Consider the following 21,474-nt stretch of genomic DNA (forward strand, 5'->3'; position numbering starts at 1 on the left):
CTTCTAGACGACCAGTTCTTTCTTCAACTTCAATGATTCTTTCCTCCACTTCTTCAAACTTTTTATTTATTTTCCTGATTGAGGCTTGGATTTTTTTCGTGTCATGCCTGGCCCTCCGACTTTCAACCCTTGCCTCCATTTGTATCTGTTTCAGCGTGGCAAACATTAAGTCCAGCTTCCCTCCATCATTTTGTGTCTCTTTTTCATCTTCTTTGTATATACTAGAGGTAGCGGAATAGTCCCAAACTAGCCTTTTATTTGTTCCCTTATGCATGTTCTGGGGGGAGCCTGCTCTTCTGGATGTTGTTTTGCGCTTTTTTTGCGTGCCTCTCCCCCTAGAACTATCGCTAGCTTCAGAGCTCGAGAGTGAGTCTGAGAAGTCTCTCTCTTCCTCACTGCTTGCCAATGTTGATTCTGATTCTGTTTCCTCAGGGATAGAAAAGAACCCATCTCCATCAGCCCCTTCAGCCCCTTCTGCGCAAGCCATCCCTGCCAGATTATCATTATGTGTCCCCAGCACAACATTCTCTTTATCTTTGGCTTGTAGCTGTTCCTCCCGTATTTCAGCTTCCACCTCTTTAAGGGCCTCAAGCATTTGCCCTGTATTCGACATCACACCCCCACCGTTGGCCTCTCTCACCTCTTTACCCGGATCTTGGTTTCCATCCTGTAACCCCTGCGTCTGTTCTTGTTCCAGTGCGACGCCGTCTGCCTGAATCTGAGCCGCTGTCTGACGCTCCGCTAGAGGCTCCGCGGGAAGCGTGAGCTCCGTAATCCCCGGTTGCTTAGCAACGCTTTGGCTTGCGTCCTCGAAGACGCTCTGAGCAGAGTCTACGGGCGGCATGATTGCCGTGTTTTTCAGGGTTCCTGATGGCCCTGAAGCTCCTAATGCCTCCGCTTGAGTTTTGGCGCCGAAGACCTCGGAAACTGAGGGTTGCCGATATACGGTATCGTTTCTCTTCTTTTCTGCTGCATCCCGGACCGTTGGTGCAGTACTAGCGCCTCTCGCGTCTTTGTTTTGATTCAGCGATTTCTCCTTTTCGCCGGCTCTCTCCAATTTGCGTAGCTGTGTTTTTGTTAAGGTGGAGACCGTGGGGGTTGTCTTTTTACTGTTAGGTGGCACTTTTGTTTTCGGGATAGCGCCCAATCTGCCCGCTTCCTTCTGTGATGTCTCCTTACTTGTAACGCCAGGCATGGGTATTTGTTGCTGTATCTTCTCCTTTCCCGAGTGCCCATTTCTGCCATCAATACTTTGAGGAGTCTGGAGTACCACAATTTCGCTTTCTTGAATATGCTTGCAAGGTTAATAATTCCACCGTGGTGAATCAAAGCTGCGGATTGCATACTGCTTATAGATCTCCATTAGCGCCTGAAGTTTTTACTTATCGGCAGGAGAGGGGTCTGAGTGCGACTTACTCCCACAGCGCCTCGGCGGCCATCTTGCCCCCGGGCACGAGTTGTTTTTCTCTATGGCGTTTCAAATTAAAATCCTTAGTTTTCGATCTGTAAAGGCTTGCTTCTTATCACCCATTCATTTTAAATCGTACTGATAAAATCTTCAAAAAAGCGACTGTCTTGTGTAGTATCTCTCATTAAAATACACTTGGGATTCCGCTAGCGAGGCTCCAACTCGTCCTTACGCTGCAGGTAAGTCGACGAGTTGGAAAGATTGGTTATTTTTCTCAAGTAGTGTGGTGTCCATTTGTAATGCTTTCACTGTGCCAGTGTCTGCTTTTTGTACAATTGCTTTACACATTGCCTCTGAGATAGGCCTGACTGTTCATGCCAAGCTACTAAGGGGGTGAGAAGGGGTTATCTTGGGTGTGTAAACCCTGACTAGAAGGAAGGGTCCCTACTCGGACGGGGTCCATACCACTGCAAACTCAGACCCCCATTACTAACAGCGAGGATATAAAAATGAATGGAAAATATCTAAAAGAAAGTAAAGGATCAGTATTAGAATAACTAGAATGAAAACACACATGTGCTATAAGGAGAAAAGGGATTTCGTAGCAAGAGTAAAGGAGATATAAGAATGGGGAAAAACACAGAAATTGAAGACAGAAGAACTCACAAAAAAGGAAATAGGAAAATGAGAGGTGACGAGTAGAGTGAAACTTGGAGAGATAGAGTGAGTGCAAGATAAGAATAGATACAGTTTTGAGAATCCAAGTGTAAAGAAGAACATCTCTGCAACCCTCCCCTGTTTTGCCTTTTGTCCCTGAATGATCCCATGCCTTTTTGCTTCAGATTTTTGGGCTTCTGATCCTGATGGTTCCATCAAACTGCATATTGGAAGGGGTATCTTAAGGATTTTAGGGGTCCTGTGTGAAACATAACTTGGGGGCCTTGCAAGGAACAACTCTGGATGTATTATCCATTTTCAGCTCATTCACACATCCTCAGCAACTATGGTCTGATCATTGCCAACCCTCTTAGGTGGCCTCCAAACTTTAAGGGGACTGCAGTCCTTCGGGGGCCTCCATGTAGTGGGATTTGCACTGCCTTTGAGTATGTATGAGATATTGCAGGCCTGGGAGCCCCTTTTCATATTGTTGAGGGGGTCCCATCATCTTTGTATTATGCTACTGTCTGGGACTGCCCTGAAAGTTTAATGACAGAGCCCCTAGAATGGGGGTGTTTAGGCCTGAGCCCACTTTGCCCATGACATGAAACGTCTTTGCATATTGGTGCTCTTCAATATCCCCCCCTTTGGGGTGCCCCAAAAGTGGAGACCCATATTTGGTCTCTGCAACCGATAACGTAGCTTCCTTGATCTCCTTTGTACATGGCATGCCAGTGGCAGCATATTGCAGCTTGTTTGTGGGTGGTGGTAGCTGGATGCAATGGAGCCGAGGACTTATTACCAAATAAATTAAACCCATACATTTGGGGCAGTCACCCTTTGTGTTTATTTTTCGTGTATTTCAGATATTCACAAGCATTATGATTGTGACTACTACAATATGGATCATGATTATCGAAACGTGCACAGTAAATACTGCACAAACACTTGCCATAACCCAATATTGTGGTTACCAATTATTGTCCTTCATCCCTTTCAGGTCGCAAGAGACCCAAATAGAGAGATGCCTATTGCTATGGAAAGTAGTGCAAGAGCAACCTTGGAGTTTCAAAGAAAAAAAGAGAGGAAAATGGCCTTGCTGTAATAGACTGTCTCTGTGGGGAGATAGTGGAACTCATGGCCACGACTATGCTGATTTTGTGAGGTTACTGATTCAATGAATTTGAATATTTTCTCTTGAAGGGAAGAGCAGGTCTTGGTTTAATTGGGCTGGTGAATACTTGTCATGCAAATGCTGCCGGTGAATGCCTGAGGGCAGATCCTTCAAGCTTCATATCAAGATTTATTTAAAGATCTTAGATTAACACAAGACATCACATTACAAAAGCTAATAGAATCATTTATCTCAGAAAGATAAAATAAGGAACCAACAACGCTTAATAAAAGGTAAAGCCCTTGGTCTATTGTGGGTCCAGATGAACAATACACAAATTAAAATTGCCTACCCCCCCCACATTAACAGCATTTTAATACATATTTCTGTTCTGATTCCATAAACTGACCACCAAATAAAGATGCAATATAGTATGATTCATACTGTCTCATCTTGTTAGTAAACAAATACTGAAAAATAATGTCTACAGTCTCTGATAACTGACCACTTTGGATTAACGATGATAAGAAGGTGGAGGGGCCGACTCGAGCTCCCCAAGATGGCGCTGATCACGGCGTTGGGGCGATCGCAGCAACAGTCACGAAGAGGATACGGATGCTTTTCCACCAGTGCTGTTACCCTTGGGAGCACTAAGTGACCACCTATGGATCTAGTTGGGCCGCCAGAGCGCCAGGAGAGGTGGGGACCACTGGCCTGGATTCCCAGAGGAAGACGCGACTGACGCAGCGGCAGCCTGTACCGTCCATGCCTAGTGGATTAGACGGAGCGACCAGAGCAGGGTACTGCGCTCCTCATCAGAGTTGCAAAACACAACAACAAAAACCCTAGCAGGAATTCCTGCTCTGAAATACCATTATAATCAATCGGGTGACCCAGAATATGTCAGAGGACCTGGGTATCGATCGGTAAAGAAAACAGTGGTCCTAGACAATTTTTATCTAAACATATGACTTTGTAGCAGGGGATCCCATTAACCCTTTTGTGCCAGGGTCAAAACGTCGACAAAACCCCCAAATAGGCCTACACCCCACCGTTATGCCCCATACTAAACTCACTGATGTGACTACACTGTGACAACAAATGGACTGTATTGAATGTATAGGGGTAGGCTTGAAGTTCTAAAAGGGAAACTGTTTTCTGTTTATCATATCGCACAGTCCCTTCTACAAGAATTTATTTGAATTCTATTCCCCTTGTGGAATCCATTTCTTTCCTTCTATTTTCTTCACCAGAGCACAATTCTCTCACACCTTTTTCTTTTCTTCCGAATGACAACCCTTAAGTACATATATAAATAAATGAAAATATAATTTATCAAATTGAGGTGGCCAATAGCCTTATATTTCATATGTGCCTGTTTTTGGATTATTGTTCATACACATTTATTTATACAAAGTGATATGCTTGGATAAAAACTGTCTAGGACCACTGTTTTCTTTACAGATCGATACCCAGGTCCTATGACATATTCTGGGTCACCTCATCAGAGTTGGGCTGCCCAGAGGACATTAAAGCGGCCCCCCATCAGGGCTATAGACCATCCTTTTCGGTTGAGCTGAAATGGGCGGAGCCTGCCGCATTTTCTGAACTGTCGTGGGGGACTGATACTGGGCCCTGCTGAGCTTGGGGAGCCCTTAATGACCGAAGCCAGACTGGGGCAGCACTATGCAGGGCTTGACGTGCATGGCGTTGTGCAGCATATATCGCTTTATGCTGATGACCTACTTAAGTTTCTAGCAAATACAACTGATGCCCTCTATGGGGCGAAGGGCTTACTTCAGGACTTTGGGATGGTCTCGAGCCTCATGGTGAACTGGGCGAAGACCTGTCTGTTTCCAGCTGCTCTGACAGGCGAGGCCCCTTCCTATACTAACGGGATAAAGTGGAAATATCGATTTTTGTCGTATCTTGGGACCCATAATTATCATACGCCTTCTGACCTCTTGGATGTCAATGTGGGTAGAGCTATTCAGAGCTTCCGTGGTAGCCTGAATTTCTGGGGTACTCTCCCCCTTTGGTGGCTGGACGTGGGGCGCTTTTAAAGATGGTGGCACTCCCCCGGTTGTTGTACTACTTTCGGGCATTGCGAATCTGGATTCCGGCGTCATTATTTAAACAGATCCAATCACTGCTTGTAGGTTTTACCTGGGCGACTGGCAGGCGGCGGGTTGTGCTTAAAACTTTGATGCGCCCGAAAGCCGACGGAGGACTTGCGGTCCCTGATTTCGAGACATATCAGCTAGCGGCCCAGCTGCAATGGTGCTGGAGTTTTGGGGCACGGACGAACGTAGCGGAAATGAGATTCCGAGGCACGTATTGTCATCTGTTATCCTCCAACAGCCATTGCGGCTCGGGACACTTACTGGTGAGGTTCGGACCCTGAGACTATGTTGGTATCGAAGTCAGCGAAGGGCCATGATTAATCAGCCTTACGTCCTGGAAATACCTTTAACTATGTGCATTGCACTCCCGCATGGAGGGGATTGGGCTGCATTGTTTGAATGGGAGATTAAGGGGTTCAACAGATGTTAGGGGATTTGTATGAAGATGGCGGCCTCCTCCCGTTTTAAGCTTGGCAGGATAGATATGACCTCCCCCGTGAAGATTATTTGCTTCATTCTGGACTTGTTTCTGCCATACAACAGCACTGGCGGGAGGGGCTATCTGTAACCACAGATGTCCATGGCATGTCAGTCGACCTTTAAGGCCGTTACGTGCTTGTATAGACGTATGACTGGTAAGGGCTTGATGCCCTTGCGGGAACTGCAGGGGAAGTGGGAATCGGACCTTGGTAAGGAGATTCCCGAGAAACAATAGTGTCAGATAGTTAGGAGGGCGTGGAAAAGCACTAGAAACGCCAGTTTCCAATTGGTCCACTTCTTTATACTACACAGGGCGTAACTCACTCCTGCCAAGATACATAAATATTTCAATACAGACACTGCGAAGTGCCCCGCTGTAATTTAGTGGGGGCAGGGTTCAGTCATATCATGTAGAACTGTCCGTAGTTAGGAACGTATTGGAAGGAGTTAGTTGCATTGCTATGCGAGATCACAGAAAGGCAAATAGCGCCTGACATGGGTACCTGTTTGCTCCACTGGTTCCCCCATACACCCAAACAAAAATTACGAGTACATTTTTAGATTTAGGACTGTTGCTACCCAAGAGGGACATTACGGGGCCCAAGTGTTCAGAGATGGAAAATGGAATTGCTTACATAGGCAGCGAGTGAGAGTACAGTTAGGTTTCAGCTCGCTAGACGAGCAAAGGGAGATAAACCCTTGGAGGCTGCGTGGACTGGGAACCCTTAGTGGTTCGATTGCAAGCACCAGAAATGGAATCAGATGAAAATTTGGCGGCGGGCACTCAGAATTATGTATATACTGCTGGGCTGTCCGCGACTAGAGTAGTATTAACTGTGCTGCGACATGGGGGAGTAATATTCCTTGCTGTATCTAACATGTGAGTACTGTACAATGCTGACTCCTATGTTGCTGCTCTCGAATTGTTTGTACTATGAGACACACCGGGGGTAGGGGTGGGATAAGAGGATGGTGGGAAGTGGTTTTGTTCTTTGTATCATGTCTTGCTTAAGTGTCGTAGAAGAGTTCTATGGATACTAGCCGGCAATTAATCCCTATTTCTCAGACCAGTTTCCCACTTATTGTCTATGTATAACAATGCCTCTTATAGGAGACTCTTGTTTATGTTCCCCTTCCTGTGATGGGGAGGTTAGATGGTTCTGTATAATAGACGCAGAATTAAATGGTTAAAACTCCTAGAGAACACCATTAACATCCAAAGGTTGTACGCGGCAGTGGTTCCTGCCCTAGAAAAGGTTGAGGCTCTCATCCCTCAGCTAGCTATTGCCACTGAACCCCCTGCTCTAGAAAAAGCCGAGGCACCTACCACCCTACTAGCCACTCCTGCTGAGTTTACTGTGCTTGGGGTTATCCATTCTGAGCTATGCTCTAACCTGGTAGAAGTACTGAACCCGGTGGCCAGGTCGAAGAAGCCTAAGAAGAAAAGAGCCTTGTGGTTCAATGCTTCTAGTAGGAGAGCAAAGGCCGCCCTACTAGAGTCCCTTAAAATACGGGAAACTCCTAGCAAGATCAGGGTAAAGCGGTTAGCCTATAAGTCCCTCATACGCAACGCTAAAATAGAGTGGGACGAGGAAAACTGGTCCGAAATGACAGCTGCCCTCACACTGCGAGATGGCCGAAAATTTTGGCAAATCGTTAAGCATGGTTCAGCTGAACCTCTAGCAGCAGTTGAAGCAAATATAGCATCCGCTGTCTGGGAGGACCACTTTAAAACCCTGTATAGACCACATAACCCGGACCAATTGGTGACCCCATCAGAACTCATAATGGACCAACTCACTGAAAGTGCAGCTCCCACGGATGGATTCACTCTAGAAGAAGTCACCATGGCGATTATGGGTCTGGCTGCTGAAAAGGCGCCAGGCCTAGACAGGCTTCCAGGTGACCTATACAAACACGAAGTTAAAATCTGGGCCCCGTATCTCAGGGTGCTGTTCAATGCGATTCTGAATGGCATGACGATCCCCCTAACTTGGCTGGGGGCAGAGATAGTCCCTATTTTTAAGAAGGGTTCTCCTCTGCTCCCAGTCAACTATAGGCCAATAAGCCTGATAGACGTTTCACAAAAGCTATTCGCCAGGTTATTGTTGGATCGTTTGTTGGAATGGATGACGAAATATGATATTCTGAGTCCCCTCCAAGCGGGCTTTAGAAAGAAGGTCTCAACTATAGATTAGGTCTTTCGGCTCGCCCTCATCTTTTGGAAAACAGTACAGTTGGAGGGTGGCAGCCTCTACACTGTATTCGTGGACTTGAGGGCGGCCTTCGACCTGGTCCCCCGAAAAAAGCTTTGGGAGGTGCTAGCCAAACTGGGGGTCCCTAAGGGCTTGTTGGAGATGATTATCCGTCTCCACACTGCTAATTTTGCACAGGTGAGGTGCGGCAAGGAGGGAGCCTTGTCGAATTGGTTCCCCGTTGACAGGGGGGTAAGGCAGGGTTGTGTGCTTGCACCGACCCTGTTCTGCCTCTACGTCAACGGGGTTATCTCTCACCTGAATGGGGTGGTCAACTCCCATGCTCCCAAGCTGGCGGGCTCCAGAGTGCCGGCGATCATGTTCGCCGACGACACCCTGCTCCTCTCAAAGTCTGCGATGGGTATCCAGCGTGTTCTTGATGGCTTCGTGGATTTTTGTGGGGAACACGTCCTAGAAATTAACACCTTAAAGACCAAATTCATAGTGTTCAATCCTCCCCAAAATTCCGCTCTAGCCCCAACATCGGACAAAGCAGACTCGAAAGGGTGAGGACTTTTGAGTACCTTGGAGTTATGCTAAATGAGAGAATGTCCTGGTGCAACCACCAAGAGAAAGCACTCTTCAAACTGATTCAGTATTCGGGTGGTACCATGAAGCTCTTGGGTAAAAACAAGTCATCTATCCGGCCCGTTGGTCCACCTCTACACATCTATAGGGCACAGGCAAGGGGGGCTGCCATGTACGGGTGTGAGCTCTGGGGCCATGTAGCCTCTCAAGACCTGCTTAAAGAGGAGAACAAGTTCAGTCGGAGGGTTGTAGCACTTCCCCTAGCACGCCTCTTGTCCCTGTCCCTTTAAGGTTAGATCTAGGGATGCGACCCCTCGATGAAGAATTGGCTTTTCGACCCCTGGCTTACTGGCGTAGGTTGTGGTCAATTCCCGAATTGATCAGCTATAGGCAGGGACTCCAGGAGGTGCTCGCTATGCCTAATGCAGGGAAAATCAAATGGCTGAAATTTAATCAAAACTGAGCTGGAGGGTTTGGGCCCTCTGAAGTTGTGGTCTGACCCTCTAACCACCTGCCCACTTTTTCCCAAAAAGACATTGGCAAAGGTATACCACGATAGCAAATTAATGGCACTCTACCATCGTCAAAATCATGGGACAATAACAGAGTCATTTCTACGCATCAAGGACACCTATAGCTTTGAGCCAGTTCTAGGCAATTTATATCCTCCCTTACTCAGGAAACTCTATTTGCAATGGAGGCACGGGTCCCTCCCACTTCGAGTACTTACAAGTAAGTGGAGTGAACAAGCAGTCAGCATATGCCCAGCTTGTAGAGTGGCCAATGAGTCTGAGCTCCATATAATCTTTTTTTGCCCAGTCTATCATGAGATTCGTAAGAAATGGATCGTCCCTCTATGCAGAAATTTGGGATTTGGAGAGTGTTTGGCCGCCTTCAGAGTTCTCAAAACAGTCGGACCACATTGTTTTTGCAGTGGCTAAATATCTAGGTGCAATGTGGTCTCTGAGGAGAAAATGCCTAAAGGCTGGTCAGTGATTCTAATGTACAAAAATGTGACATTTGCACTATGAAACTTCTCCTTTTAACGGACTTGGATGACCCTGTAAGTATAAACATTATCTTTTAATTGTTTTATGAAATGTTATAATGTCTTTTATGGTGAAAATTCACCGAAATAAAGATTTATGAATGAATGGGTTCTGTATTTAGAAATTGCTGATGATCAGATAACTACTACTGACCTTTGACTCTATAACTGATTATGTTTTGTTTGAAAACTTAATAAAAATACATTTAAAAAAAATGATGAAGTAACAATCATTTGGGCAGAGTACGCTGAAACATGTGGAAGATTTAAATTTGGGTAACAAAAGTATGTTTATAAGTATGTAGACATATCTATATAGTGCAGAACTAGATAGGAAGCAACAGAGTGCTGAAAGATTCAAGAAAGCTTAAAATGTGGCAGATGAGATGTATCTGTGGGGGTGCTATTGGTCTTAAAAGATATGTCATCAATGCTGTCCTGAATTTCGGGAGCTAAGACTAAGAGCATTTCTGATCTCGGTCCAGGTGCAGTTGCAGATCCTAAACGTTTACCCGGGCAAGGCCTAGCATATAATGTTTTGTTTTGCACAATTCTTCAGCTCCAGTGTGGCTTTGTACTGGTGTAGTGCTTTACACCTTACACCTGACATGGTCGGACTGGCCTATGGGGTAATCAGGCAGTGCCCAATGGGCTGGTATGAAAGGTCAGTGTGTGTGCTGTTTTTTTCCATGCTTGTGGGCCTGTTTGTGGTCTGCTGGGCTGTTTATTTTTACTACAGATTTCCTTGATTGCCTGCAGCAAGTTCAAATACATGCAGTTTCCCTTACCTTGCTTAACACCTATTCGGTGTGTCTTTACCGGTCAAAACTGCCCTAATTTGCAAACGTGGGCCACTTTGTTAGCTATCTAATTCACTAATGGGGAGGGGGGCACATTTTTGGCATCCAAACCTATTTTCTGACTTATTCTGACCCTGCCACCTGATGTGTTAAATGTTTTAGGTATGCACATATTTTTATTTCAGATGTGATTGTTGATGATTCAGCTGATTTTTAGATGACTCAGGCATGGAGGTGTAGACAATGAGGTTCTCTCACTCTAAGGGTAATGAGATCAAATGTCTTTGAGTTCTTCATGAAATATGCCTCAGTGCATAACATGTCTCTCATGGGTGCCAATACAGTGTCAAAGAAGCTATTGGCTAAAGTGTTGCCTTCATCCAGGTTGTAGAGGACCATTTCTTGCACTGGTGATCTGAACTCCATTACTAGTAGCAAGAGTTGCATGTTTTTAAGGTGTTTTCCTGGCACTTAGGGCCTGATTACGATGACGTTGGTGGGCTCACCACCATCGTAAGCATGTTTACCACCTGCCATATTACAAAGCAGGCGGATGGTTGGCGGTTGAAAAGACCGACCGCCACGCATCTGACGGGATCAGGGAGCCCGTCAGTACAACGGAGGCAGCCATATTCCCTACAATGGTGGCGGTGTGGCATTATGATGTCCCTCCAAACAAAGAACAGGTACTTAGCTGAAGGGATACTATGCGCACCACTGGGTAATTGGAATGGTCTATACAATGATTGTGTTGAGGTGGTGCAGCTAGGAAAAGGGGTGACCTGTACAACCCGTAAACAATGTAAAGTACAAACATTTACATATAATTTGAGTAAGCAAACATCTGCGCAACCACAAAGTAATACAGAACTGTAATAAATTCTTTGGTCTTGATTTACAGCAACAACAGAGGACAGTTGGTGAATGTAGCAATATTATTTATTGCGCCAGCCGACACGTGTTTCATTGGAGTGTACTACACTCCAAATCTTCAGGGCTGGAAAAACAACAGAGATACAATACAATTACTAGTGGTATAAGTCACCACCACTGAAACTCCTAACACCATTTGAATTCATTAAAAAAGAAGGCTCAAGCAATTCATGTTAATCCAACACATACTATGACAGTACGCGAGTGAGTCTAAGTGAGACATGTATAGACAAACCGAGTTTGAGTAGTTGATCTTACATTGGGATAATAATGGCATTAAATAGCACAATAATCAGCTTCAATAACATGAATAGACTTAGTGTCTATGTGCAAGTAGGTGACAGTCATAAGGCAAGCCATATCCAAAGTGGCAGATACCGTGCGTGAAACTAGGCAAATTAAACAAAAATGTCAATTCTTTTTATTTTTGATTTTTTTGATTTTTAATAAGCAAAAAAGTTTAAAAGCCTAGAACAACAGTCCAAATTGGCACTCGAAAATGCACATAATAGTCACCAAGTGCTCCCCAAAGTGAGAACTAGGTATAAGGGTGTGTAAAGATAGAGGCAACTAGTGATTTAAGAGAAATGCTATAGAAGTGTCCTGGAATAAAAAAAGCAAGGGGCATGCAACATACCCCAATCCAAATGGACAAAGGCAGAATGATCCCTGTAAATAATGATAAAAAGATCAAAAGGAGGGGTTAAGAAACGGCGACATAAATGCTAATCACAGAGCTCTAATTAGCTACCCTAAGTATCATCAAAAATATATGGCTTACCCCACGACTGGTGATAATTCCAACGCAGTCCGGGTACTAGGATCTTCAGGTCAGATGCACCGGTAGCGTGTGGAATATGCTAATTGGAAAAAATTGCCACAATTTCAGCTATCAATCAGTAGGAAGTGAGCAGATTACACAGTGGTGTCACTTAAAAGACTGAAAAACAGAGCCAAAGATGTCTAGAGTCATCGATGTGTACTGATATAGTAACCAGGGTAGAGAGTCTATATTGATGGCAGCAATAATAAGACGCATGAAAATAATAACGGAAGAGTATGCTGCACCTCCATCTTAGAAAAGCTACCTGTTTCCATACACATCTAGATTAAAGTAAGTGGGAAATAAGTCAAAGTGGCTATACAGAAGATAAATAGAAGGACACTAACCTCCCCACCATGGTGCTTTTGCAAAATTGAAACACTCTCTATTTTCTTAGCTTATTGAGTAGACATCAAGTTACTATATACAAAATTTAATTAAAAAATGCACACACCTTGTCTATTGGTTCATGGAATGTAAGGGATTATTTGAGTAAATATCGGCCTCAAGGACGGTGATACTGTAGTCACTGCAGCAAACAGCAAAGATATAACAAAAAAAGTCATTATTAGATGTGTGGTAGCTGACATATTTGAATCAGCTCTCATCAATTGGTGCCCAAACTGTTCTGACTTATGAACATATCACTCCATGGTATAGAAAAGGCCTATTTTAGGAGTAGATTTATAGTAAAAACAAGCGTTTATTCAACAATTATTTTCATTTGAAAAAAAGCTTCAACAGTGCACGGGTATCGTAAATGTAATATAACGAAATGGGCACTTACGTGGCTGTTAGGTTAGTAGTGACCATATAGAAAGCCTCGATGAGCAAAAGAAGTCGGCACCGCCCTGACGAATAAAAGTATAGAAAACCCAAATGAGTCGATAGTTAGCGTATGTAAAATCATAGCAGGAGAGATACACGCCCTAGGTCGGGGATTGTTCGCTGTTTAAATTTGAGCTGCATACCTCTCAAAAGATCCGTTTCGCCTTCCCTGGTGTGCTGCTGTCTCCGAGTCAGGATAACGACCGGAAGTGCAGCAACATCATGATGTCTCTCCCCGCCAGCGGTTTCATGGAGGTTTACCTGCCATGAAAAGGCTGGTAAAAAAGGAACTATGGGGCCCGTAGCAGGCCCCCCGTTTTCCCTGGCCCTTAGTTTTGGATGTTGGGGGCACTTATGGTGCCCCCCTACAAATCCCTGCACCGTGTGGCAAGCCCCGCATGGGGCATGCCACGTACTACAGTTATATGTGTTATGTCTATTTTTTATACTGTGGTGTGTGCTGCAGCGCGCAGCACCGGCCACAATACAAAATATAGACATTGTGACCGCCTTGGCGGTGGTTGTGTTGTAATTTCATTGGCGGGACCACCGACAGCAAGTCGGGCGGTCCCGTCTCCGATATGATGGCTCACAATGAGGCCCTTAGTTCCTTCAAGGAAAGATCAATATTGGCGGTAAATCTAAGTGATTTCACATTGGCTTCCAGTTGGGTGTGGGGTAAAATGGTTCAGGTTCTTGTCAGATTGATTGTGAAGAATACATCAGAGTTTTTAAGGTTTGTTTTCAAATAATAGGAATAATTTCTTTGCCTGGACTTGTTTCAGGCAGGTACTTACTATCCACACATGGATTAGCTCGAGGCAGGTTTTCAGTCATTGGCTGTCTCCAGTTCGTTAGATTTTGAGGCAGAGTGGCATATTGTCTGTGTATTGATGAATCATTTTAAGCAATTCTTCATTTTGTCAAAAAAGTATAAACAGGAAAGCATAGGGAGGATTAGAGGCTCTAAAGACGTTTCCTTTTTAATATGTAAATGTGGGACACAAAGAATGGATCAGGTGCACTAAAGTTGTGGCTAAGACAAAGATTTGTATAGTTTGAATGTAAAACTCAAGTGGGAGTATAAGCAAATATAAACAAGTAATAAGCGTATGCTGTGAGACTACTACACATTCGTACGACCAGTTAACAACAATACTATTGTAAAAGAAAAAGAGGAGGGAAGTGGAAGAATTAGGAGAGGCAATGACGTGCATATGGTTGGTGGATTAATGGTGAGTATGTTATCTAGCGTGAATTATTGTACAAAGGGCCCGATGTAGGTGGCTCATTACCGGTCGGTAAACCCGAAATTCGGTAAATTTCAGGCTTACCGACCGGTATTGAGCCATTTGCTATGTAGGTGATGATTCAGTAAATACCGAATCGGTATTTACCGATTCGGTAAGTCACATTCATTCCTATTCGCCTCCAGGCCCATAGGAATGAATGGGAATTCCCAAATCGATAAATACCGATTTGGTAATTACCGAATCTTACCGATTCGGTAATACTTACTGAATAAATACATACATCCCATTTACCGATTCTAAAATACTGAATCGGTAAAATTCGGTATTTTAGAATCAGTTAATCTTCATTACCTACATCTGGCCCAAATGTCTTACCATTTCAGGGTCTATGAAAGGAGCCAGCTAATAGCAAGCATAGCCTTCAGAGGTTGCAGGTTTCGACTTGGTGACATGGGTCAATCTGTATAGGAATTATAAGATCAAAGGTTTTTCATCCGTTTCCAAAAAAGGAAACGCGATCTTACGATAAAGATGCGTTTAATCATTTATTCTATATATAGTTCTCTGAATTGTCATCTTACAGTACATTTTGATCAGTCAATTCCCCTCGATCAGCACATCATATGACTTCAAGAGGCAGAGCAGACATACCTTGGCCACAGCCAGTGGGTTGGAGATCCATCACCTCCATGGTAAGTGACCCCCAGTATTTCAGAGATATTATGCAAAATTGGCAACCCGGCAGACGGACGGAATCTGAAGCCACTAGCTGTGGACACAGTTTCCCAGATAGAGGACCTGTAGCTGTTAATATTAGAATTTTTCTATAGTATGTGGGATAAGGTGCCATGCTGTTGGAGAAATATCCTGCATTTTGCATTGCAAATGGTCTCACCTTAAAGAGTCAACAGGGGGCCCAGTATCAGTTCTGTACCTGGTAATCTCCCTGTTAACTAAGCGTACTACGCTTGTTTCCCTATAAGACACCTTGTTTGAATAAATCGATCTCTGGAAAAAAATTAATTCCCTGACACAGCACAGGCACTTTATTTTCCAGCAAGAGCGGGAAATCAATACTGCTCTGTGCCACCTTTTCTTATTTATGTGAACTATGTATGTGCCTTTTACTTTTCAAGTTATTTTAAGATATTTCTTTTTATCTGATTGAAACAATATTATGGTTAAAACTGGTCACTCGATCCCACACTTGTTTTTTTATTGCTCCGCAAAAGTGAGAAAAGTAGCAGCTCTAGGAATACACATGTAAATTAGGATCAAGTTTGGGAATCCCTCGAAGAGATGCACTTTTCCACCTTGTGATCTTTTTAAGACCAGTAAATTAAATTGCTATTTATGCTATTCTAAAGTATGTTACCAGAAACTGTATATATTGTCTCATTCTTTTTATGTGCTTTTATGATCATAGTGGCCGAAATAAAGATTTTTGACTGACTGACTTTTGTAGTAACCATATTTGAACCTACCTTCTCTTAGGCTCTGGTCCCAGCAATTGGCTACGAAGAAACATAGAAGCCAAGCCTAAATATTACATGAGCATGCCAAGCAATCTACACAGTTATGTGTGTCAAAGGATTATCTTTACCAGGCCAGCAAATCCTGCAGATTGAACGGAGGATAAAGGAGAGGTGCTGCTTCGGGATCACAGATGTAGACCTCAAATGTATCATTGCGTTTGGGTGCTTGAGTCATCTGATTGATAGCTTGGAAGCTGACTGCTTTCGATCAATAGGTAGGGTGGTTCAGTATCTTCTAACACTCAAACCTGCCTGATACTCACCTTGCTTAACCCCTTGCATGCTTGTGACAGAACCGTTCCGTCACAAGCCTCGGGCGTGCTGTGCTTGTGACGGAACGGTTCCGTCACGGCCCGCTCGCCGCACCTGCGCGGCGCGAATTCCGCACCTGTGCTGAGCGTTCTATTGTGCGGGCGGGGCCGTGACGGAACCGTTCCGTCACAAGCACAGCTCGCCCGAGGCTCGTGATGGAGCGGTTCCGTCACGAGCACGGGAGCGCCGTGCGGCCGCCCCGCCCCCTTAGCACTGCGACGGAATAGCCGCCGCAGTGAAGGGGTTAAAAAGCCTATGTGGAAGGGTAACAGCAGAGATTGGTCATAGTCTAGCTTTGTATGAAAGATTCTGAAAGCACTATTGTAAAAAGTCTCAGTGCAGGAAGGTGCCTGCCTGATGCAATTTTGCAGATGTGGTGGTGTCAAGCACTGGATGCTCAGAAGGTCTGTTCAGTTGGTGCATAATTGTTCAAGGGAAGGGTGACTCCTCCAGTAGCCTTGGTGCCACCCTGCACAGAATAGTATATGAGAAAGGTATCAAGGGTCTCCTTAATGGGGTCCCAGATAGGAGAAAAAACTCACAAAAGGGGGAAACCTCGTTGACAAACTTCTAGCAAAACAATGAACTAAACTCATAATGGCAGCAGGAAGAGAAAATAAAGTCAAGCAACAAATCCAGTCTAAGAATTCCAGAAAATCCTAAAGAAGCAAAGAGGAAAAATCTGGGCTAAAAATGGAATCAAGGAGCAAAGAGCAAAATGAAATAGTAAACAAATGTGCTTTAATACACAGGAAGGACTCAGCCTCATATTGGATTGTGAACCACGGTTAACACAGTGTTGGCCAACCACTATATTGAACTGTTCTAGTATGACTCTCTCACACAAGCCATCTTCCAATAACCTCTTAAGGCAGGCCAGAACCTCCCCTCCTACAAAAAACGACACTAGATCCTGATGATCTCATTAATGGCTGGACCAACACTCACCCTTTATCTGCAAGATAATTGAAAAAACAGTCAATACCCAACTCTAAGGTCGCATCAATAATAACCATCTCCTGCATGGGGGCGTGGCCAGGCAAGATGGCTGCCTATATGTGTTACCCTAAAGCTCCAACCGTCACATCCTTAATCCTGTAGTATCGTGCGCGATTGAATTTCTTAATTGCTGTATAGGGGCTCAGTGTCCCCCAAGTTGGCCCCCAACTGACAACGAGGTTGTAAACCTGGCGGATTGTAGCGGGGGAGTGGAAGAGGATGGCTGATACGAGAAGCCTACAATCCCCCGAAAAGTGCTGGAGGTGATGATGGCGTGTTGGACAGAGGTCCGCCCCACGTGAATTGCGGCCCCGTCTCCCAATCGAGGTGTGCAGGACCAGGGGCAGCCTCCCGGAGCAGTGGGCTGCCAGGGATGTAGGGCCATGAAGGGTCAGGGTAGAGCTGTAGCCCCGGGCGGCCACTGGAGGCTTCTGGCAACGGGGGACAGCTTGTGCAATTGCGAGCGGCTTTTGTGAGGGGCACTTTGGATGGTACCCTGAAGTGCGGAGGCGACAAGGTAAGCTGTGTCGCCTGCCTTGCTGGGAGAGCGCACTTGCGTCGAATAATCTGGCTGCGACCTGTCCTGGCGGTATCCTACCCATACCCTGCAGCTGGACTGTAGGCTGCTGGGCCATGCTGTTAGCCCTGTGGTGGAGCGGGTTGCTGAGGTGTGACGGTCTCATGAAGCGTGGAGTGGAGCAGAGCCCCGAGGGGAGGAAGTGCCACAGATACCGGCATCCTCAAGCCCCAGGCAGCCTCTGGCGATATCGGGCACCCGGGTACAGTGACTGGCCTGGGGCGGGGGTTACCAGATGGAGGGCGTTGGAGGCGCAGCAGACCTCCTGGAGTCTGGAGTGAGTCTCATGACTTGAGACCCGTTCTGCATGAGCGTCATCTGCACTCCCCAAGGTGGGGGTTGCCGTGGCCATAGCTGGTGCCTGGAGGCGACCCTCTCTTCAACATTGCCTCCACATTACATTGAGTCTGGCTGGTGCTGGGACCGGGCTATGGGTCCTGCAGGTTAGAGCATCCTGACCTCGGATGAGGCCCCTGTTGTCCAAGCACTTGATTTTTTTATTTGAGACTGGCTGATGCTAGGATTGGAGCATAGGGCCTGCATGCTTGAGAATCCAGAGACCAGAAGAGGTCCCCAGGGTGGGTCCACTAGTTTTACGACTGGAGGGTTTGGGAGACACCCATCTCTGAAGTAAGTACTGGGTTCTTGCACAGATATTGGACAGGGTCCAATGCATTAAGAGGAACTGAGCCCCAGGTGTATTGATCTCTTAAATGACTGCCTAGTTGCTCATCATGGTTAAAGATAAAGTACTGAAGATGGTCCAGGCTAATAAAATCGATAACTATGCACAGCTACTACAGCCTGATGATGCAACGGGAGGTGTGATGCAGCATGCCCTGCATGGAGAATAGGGGGCCCACTCGATGGCAGAGATACTCGCTCAAATAAAGGGATCCAGGGAGGTTACCCTTGCAAGAATAGATACAGTGGTGCTGGAGGCGGGGTTGCTCTAGGCCGACTTCCACAAAATATCTGATAGGGTCTCAAAAAATGAAAGAAATTTAAAAACCCTGAAGATCAAGGTGACCACCCTACGGAAAACAGTGACATCTATACGCCTGTATACGCAGGTGGAGGATGCTGAAGGGTGCTCACAGAGAAATAACCTTTGCTTTGTGGGGTTTTCTGAGAGAGCTGAGGGGCAATCCATGGAGCTATTGGGAGAGGACTGGATCACAAACACACTGCGGCCCAAACGAATCTCAAAATTATTGAAAATTGAACGAGCGCATAGGGCGTTGGCCCCGCCGCCCAGGCCCAGTGCACCGCCCCTTGCAGTCATAGCGCACCTGTTTAATTGTTTAATTTCTGGGAGACCAGGATGCTATCCTGCAGCATCTTTATCCTAATAATAACTTTATTACCTTAACGGATGCCATGGAGGTGTTTAAGCCCGGTGCAGGTCAATTTCTGCTATACGCAAAAATAGTGTCTATTACGCATGAGATTTGACTGACGATTCCAGAGGTGGCGCAGACCTCACAGACTCTGGAAGTCCTGTTGGGAATGGCAGGGGGTAAGAGATTAATCTCACATATATATATATAAGGCCCTGAGGGAGGATGGTCCAATGGCTGAGCTATCGTTGCAACATAAATGGGACGCACATCTTGAGACGCCCATCACGGTGAAAGCCTGGGAGGAAATTTATGAAGAGGTAAAAGCCACTTCCACATATGGGTGCTTCAAACTGTTGCAGTATAATGTGATTCACCAGGGGTACCTTATGCCCAGCAGATTAAATGCCATAAAACCAGAGAGTTCAGCGGAATTCCCCTACTGTAGATGGCGGCTGCTGATTTCCTGCATATACTCTGGAGCTGCCGAACATAGATTATTACTTGCAATCAGTGCTGATCAAACTGTATACGGCCATGGGGTGGAGGATACCTAGAGAGTTGGGCCCTTGCCCGTTGGGACATATTCCCTTTAGAAAGAAGAAGAAATTAAGCAGAAGATTCCTTATCATGGGGCTGACGCTTGCCACACGTAGTATCGTAATTGGATGGTTGTCTCCAAAAATACATGATTGGTTGAAATATATGACTGAATGGATAACTGCTGAAGGGTATCATATGAAAAAGACGCGTTTGGATGAAATGTTGGAGGACGATGTGAGTGCCTGGCCCGGCAATGCTAACAGAGCAGCTGACGAGTAACCCCCATAGGTTAAGAGGTAGCTGAGATTGCAGCACAGATAAGATGGGGGTACATACTTTAGGGGGATGCCCAAGTCCTATTGTTATTTACTAGGCCATGTTACTAACGAAGATGTTTACTCCACTGTAGAATTCCACTGATTTACTACTGTATGGATTTTGACATTGCATAAAATGGTCAGAGTCTGTGATGGGTTGGGGGTTGTGGGGAGTTTATATTACGATTTGCTTGTAATCGAAGTTGTGATACGGTATGTTTAACCAATGCTGTTATTTTATCTATGGAAATGTCAATAAAAAATAGAAATAAAACATTGCATTTGATTACCAAGTGTCTCACACTTGTGAACACAACACTACCCAATAAGGATATCCTCCATGCTGCAGCACGACTCATCGAGGATGTTAAGAAATATGATCACTTCTCCCCCATTTTGAGGGAAATCCATTGGTTCCCTTTTTCAAACCGCACCATGCCCCAAACTAGCGGCATCATTTACAAAGTGGTCACAAACAGCACCCCTGCATATTTTGCAGTCAAATATTATGTTCTATGAGGACTCTGCACACCCACAGCCAGGGAACCCTCAGACTGGTTGGGAGGAGTGAAACTCCCTGCACCAAGTCTTGCATTGCTGGTGTTCGAGCACAAAGTAGGGCAATCAGGGCAACAACAGAGGTAATGGACTCCCTGAGCTGGGGTGGTGTTGAAGTGTCTCACACCTTGATACAGAATTCCAACGGCGTCCCACAGGGGTGTGCGTCACAACATGTGGAAGGTAGGTTCTCTGGTTGCAGAGCTTTGCCTAGGCTCATTACCGACAGGAAGTGGGTCTCTGTACTACAGTGATGTCGGTATTGCTGGACCTTGGTGGTTCTGTGTAGAGTATGAAGATGAGGTGTAAGGGCATGGATCCCTTGGCAGTCTACATTGGGCATTGAATTGATGGATTCTTCATGTTCCCATTTGCTTAAGGCTGGGTGAAAGATGAACCATTGCAGGATTGTACGCAATAAACCAAAGCACACAGCAGCTGACCAAGGTTTCGCGCATCGACTTTGTCTGTTTCAGAAAAAAATTTTGGTGGTGCAGCTACTCTCACCATCCGCTGCCGAGGATGTCAGTCAGAGCAATAGTACAAAAGAATAGAGGCGCACTCGGTGAAGTCAAATAGCACAAAATGTTCATTAATTGTGTAGGTCTTCTGTTCTTGTCTTAAATATATTCTTTATTTTCATTTACATACAACGGCACAGCCAACGCGTTTCATTCCCATTCGTGCCTAGGGAATTTCATCAGGGCATATACTAAATAGTCAGGTCGTTTCAATAGTCCTAGATGGAGTTGCTCGTAGAAAGCTGGTATACACGAATGATCACAATAGACCACAAAGTATTCCTGAATGAGCTTGGTACTCAATTCCAATTAAAATGGTGGTTCCAGTCCCCCGAGTTAGCTGCAATGTGCAATTAGAGAGTCGGGGTGTATGTTGATCCTGGGGAGGAGCGGTGGAGAACGGAGACCCTATTAGAGGTGCCGTCTCGCATTAACGTACATACAGTCACCATATACGCCGGTTATTTTCCCGAGCGCGCTGATCCCCCTCCGCCTTGCAGTTCCCTTAAGGGGTCCAGGATC

This window comes from Lissotriton vulgaris, chromosome 9 (assembly GCF_964263255.1).
Source record: "Lissotriton vulgaris chromosome 9, aLisVul1.2, whole genome shotgun sequence".
Lineage (NCBI taxonomy): Eukaryota > Metazoa > Chordata > Amphibia > Caudata > Salamandridae > Lissotriton > Lissotriton vulgaris.